This window comes from Babylonia areolata, chromosome 7 (genome assembly GCF_041734735.1).
Source record: "Babylonia areolata isolate BAREFJ2019XMU chromosome 7, ASM4173473v1, whole genome shotgun sequence".
In the NCBI taxonomy this organism is placed as follows: Eukaryota; Metazoa; Mollusca; class Gastropoda; order Neogastropoda; family Buccinidae; genus Babylonia; species Babylonia areolata.
Window position 1 is genome coordinate 27,661,699 of NC_134882.1, and position 5,000 is coordinate 27,666,698.

Consider the following 5,000-nt stretch of genomic DNA (forward strand, 5'->3'; position numbering starts at 1 on the left):
ACACTGCCCTGCGTTCAAAATGCGGGTATCCAGCATTGTATAGTGTTCTAAATGCGGCTATCCAGCATTGTATTGTGTTCTAAATGCGGCTATCCAGCATTAACCTGCGTTCTAAATGCAGGTATCCAGCATTGTATTGTGTTCTAAATGCGGCTATCCAGCATTAACCTGCGTTCTAAATGCGGGTATCCAGCATTAACCTGCGTTCTAAATGCAGGTATCCAGCATTGTATTGTGTTCTAAATGCGGGTATCCAGCATTAACCTGCGTTCTAAATGCAGGTATCCAGCACTGACCTGCGTTCTAAATGCGGGTATCCAGCACTGACCTGCGTACTAAGTATGGATATCCAGCATTGGCCTACATACTAAATACGGGTATCCAACATTAACCTGCGTGCTAATATGAGTATCCAATATTGATTGACCTGCGTACTCAATACGGGTATCTAGCATGAACCTGCGTACTAAATACGGGTATCCAGCACTGGCCTGCGCACTCAATACGGGTATCCAGCATTAACCTGCGTGCTAATGCGGGTATCCAGCATTGGTTGACCTGCCTACTAAATACGGGTATCCAGCATTGGTTGACCTGCCTACTAAATACGGGTATCCAGCATGGATCTGCACACTGAATACGGGTATCCAGCATGGATAGACCTGCATTCTAAATACATCTCAATGGGCATTCAGGGGGTATCTCCTTCTTCTGCGTTCGTGGGCTGCATCTCCTCCAAAGTTCAACTGTATAGATCTTTCAGTGGATTTTTACGTGCATGACCGGTTTATTTATTGTTGTTGTTGTTGTTGTTGATCCCACCATTTAGGAAGCTATACTCCGTTTCCGGGGTTGTGCATGCTGGATTATTAATAATGTTCGTGTTTCCAGAACACATCGAATGCTGACATGGATTTTGTGGGATCTTTAACGGCGTGTAAATGATTGATCACACGAAATCGGTTCAGGCACTTGCAGATCTGTAAGTATGAGAAATCGGGAACATGAGTGCGAGCGTGCGTGCGTGCGTTCGTGTGTGTGTGTGTGAGTGTGTGTGTGTGTGTGTGTGTGTGTGTGTGTGTGTGTGTGTGTGTGTGTGTGTGTTGGGTGGGGGTGGGGGGTGAGTGAGTGAGAAGAAGGAGGAGAAGGGGGAGGAGGAGGGGAATGAACAGGTTAACGATGCCGAGGAGGTGGAAGGCGACACAGACAAAAGAAAGAAGGAAGGAAGGAAAGAAAGAAAGAAAGAAATAGTACATAACACAGCTATGTCTTGCCCCTCTCCCTCTCTCCAAGTTTCCGAGTCGTGTCATTCACTGTCAACATGTGTGAAGGCAAGGCGTCAGAAAACAAAACAAAACAAAGAAACAAATATAAAGGGGGCTCTGCATACATAGAATATAGAATATGTCTTTATTACCTAGTGACTGCGGTCACAAAGAATATTGGTAGGGGGTGGGGGTGGGGGGGTAGTACATAACAAGATACGAACATAAATCGAAAACCATACACAAACACAGATACAGTAGAAATTAGGATTCATACAAGTGCATATCAATATAAAAACTTGTGAATACTCACACATGCACACACACACACACACACACACACACACACACACACACACACACACACACACACACACGTTTGAACAGAAGCTGCACATAACATACAGTGTAAATCCAAGTCTTGTCATATCAGCTGAGAGATTTCTGGAAAATGAGTGTAAATGGGAGCGTGTGTGTGTGTGTGTGTGGGGGGGGGGGGTCTGGGGGGGAGAGTAACACATGCTGATTTTGTTTCTTTTGATTCCGATGGGGCACTTCTACATGTGTGAATAGTTTGGTGAGGCTGGATGTGTGTGAGATAGATAGATAGACAGACAGACAGATAGACAGATTGATAGATAGATAGATAGATAGACAGATAAAGATTCAGATGGTTTATTGTGTTTCGGCCATAAGCATACATACACATCCGGGAAGGCGGCAAGGGATGGGGGAAGAGGGATTAGACAGACAGATAGAGAGAGACAGACAGACAGAGGGAGAGAGACAGACAGATAGAGAGAGACAGACAGACAGAGGGAGAGAGACAGACAGATAGAGAGAGACAGACAGACAGAGGGAGAGAGACAGACAGAGACTGACAGACAGACATACAGACAGAGAGAGACAGACAGACAGACAGAGACAGGCAGACAGACAGGCAGAGAGAGAGAAAGAGAGAGAGACAGACAGAGACAGAGACAGAGACACACACACACAGATTGTATGTGTGTTTGGTGTGCGTTTGTGTGTGTGCGTGCGTGCGCGCGTGCGTGCGCGCATCGTGTGTGTGTGTGTGTGAGTGTGTGTGTGTTCTTTCACACAATGGTTCAGCTGTTCAAGTTTATCAGAGAACACAGGTTACGCCTTCCAACTGACCCAGAAGAGAGGACATTTTGATGATAACCGATTAACCGTCACTGTACTCTTGATACTTTTTGTCTTTTCTTTTTTTTGATGCGGCATGATCTGGCGGAAACCATCCCTCTCCAAATCGGATTTTCTTGTTGGATCTACTCCCCACATGCGGCAGGTTGTACTTGGTCGTCACACGGGTTACTGGTTGAGGAAGAAGAGAACCCCTGACCTGATCATGTCCCCGATAAAAGTGCGCCAATTCTAACCATCCGTCAGCACGTGGAACCATTTGAAGATCTGCTGGCAACCGTTAAGGAAAGAAAACTACTTTGGTGTGGCCAGGTGCCAGTTGCATTGCTTGGTTCTAACTTTTTGACAGTTACACGTGACTAAATGCCTACGTTGACCGAACTACGCCATTGGTCAGTTCCATACTACACACAGTTAGTAGCGGGTTACGACCATACTAGGCTCTTCTGTCCGAGCAATGCAACTGTCTCCAGGGTTACCAGGCAACGAGATTCTTCTTCTTCTTCATCTTCGTTCGTGGGCTGCAACTCCCACGTTCACTCGTATGTACACGAATGGGCTTTAACGTGTATGACCGTTTTTACCCCGCCATTTTGACAGCCATACTCCGTTTTCGGGGGTGTGCATGCTGGCTATGATCTTGTTACCATAACCCACCGAACGCTGACGTGGACTCCCGGATCTTTAACGTGCGTATTTGATCTTCTGCTTGCGGTGTTCACACGAAGGGGGTTCAGGCACAAGCAGGTCTGCACATTAGGTTGGCTTGGGAGATCGGAAAAATCTCCACTCTTGACCCACCAGGCGCCGTTACCGTGATTCGAACCCGGGACCCTCAGATTGAAAGTCCAACGCTTTAACCACTCGACTATAACGAGTCTGTAACGTCTGTAACAAGAACCAATGGCCATACTAAAACTATCATCCAAGGAACTGTCGGGAAAGGGAGACGGTGGAAAATCAAAGAGAAAAAAAAGATGGGCTTTCAACATTGCAGACAGGACGGGGAAACCACTTGCACTGACCAACGCTGTGACACAACCGACAGAACCTGGAGGAATCTGGGAAAGTTTCTCTATCTGTGCGGTGCTACAATGACTGTTCACAGAGTTAACGGAGAAGTAGAGAGAGAGGAAGATACTCTTGAGATTCTGGATTATTGTTTGTGATGCATGTTCCTCATTGGACGGAGCAGTCCTTTCTGTATGTGGACTGTAAATGGCCTGTGTGTGTGTGGCGGGGACTGGAGGGAAGGGGGGGAAGAGGGTGTTTGTGTGTGTGGGGAGGGGCTGGGGGGGGGAAGAGGGGGGTGCCTGTGCGTTCGTGTGTGTGTGTGTGTGTGTGTGTGTGTGTGTGTGTGTGTGTGTCTGTCTGTCTGTCTGTCTGTCTGTCTGGCTGTCTGGCTGTCTGTCTGTCTGTCTGTGTATGTATGTATGTATTTATCTATCTCCGTTCGTGTGCATTCAATGCACATCTGTCTATCTATCTATCTATCTATCTTCTGTCTATCTATCTATCTATCTATCCCCGTTCTACCGCAGAGAATGAATGAATGAATGAATGAATGAATCTTTATTTTCCAACGGCGAAGATATTGGCACACACAGGCCGATATACATATCTGCTGTTGTTCTAAGAGACACGCAAACATACACCCATGTAAATGTTATGCTCAATATAATTATGTATAACGTGCAATGATGACGCAGCATCAAACTGAGACACAACATCGCTCATATCTTTACGAAACAGAAGCGAATAATACACGCAAAAAAACACACACACAGACACAGACACACACACACACACGCGCACGCACGCACGCGCGCGCGCACGCACGGAGAGACACGCCCACAAGCACGGAGGACGTACTGCAGTGACTGCAACAGACAGATCTGCGAGGTCACAAGGTAAAGAGGGCTGGCAAGAGGGCGGAAGCAGCTGAGGATAAGGAGGAAGCGTTGACCTGTTTCCATCCGCGGGGTGAGGATGGGATAAAGGGGTTGGGGGGGGGGGGAATGTTATGTTGGGGAGGGTGGGGGGTGAGGGGTGGGTATAAGCCAGGGGAAATAATTATCATCATGACTCCCCTCACCTCCCACTGATACCCGTGTGTGCTCATCACCTGCATTCTCCCTCCCTTCCCTCCCTCCCTCCCCTCCACCCACCCCTCCCTTCCTGCACCACAACAACTGGACAGAACTGAGAGAGAGAAAGAGAGAGAAATCGAAATCGAAAGCGAAATCGAAATCGAAACTTTTTTATTGAGGGAAAAGGAATAGGCACTTATCGGCCTGTTTTCATCCTACCCTCGTAAAGAAAACGTATAAACTAATCTAGGAAATACCAGAAGACTGAAAAAAGAAGAAAAAAACCCACTTTGCATGGCAACAACAACAAGAACAATAAATGGCATAGAAAATACACAGTTCCCCACAAAATAACATTGCTTTTGCGTGAAGGACATAGGGAAGAAGGTAAGAGAGGAAGAGATACGAGGAAGGAAAGAGAGGAAAACTGTTGAGAGAGAGAGAAAGAGAGAGAGAGAGAGAGAGAGAGAGAGAGAGA

The 5,000-nt window shown here is 46.9% G+C and overlaps 1 protein-coding gene across 12 annotated transcripts in view; it reads right to left on the reverse strand.

Annotated features, from left to right (window-relative positions):
• Window positions 1-5,000, reverse strand: part of LOC143283935 (uncharacterized) — a 102,058-nt gene that overhangs the window by 62,119 nt on the left and 34,939 nt on the right. The gene's annotated exons all lie outside the window — the stretch shown is intronic.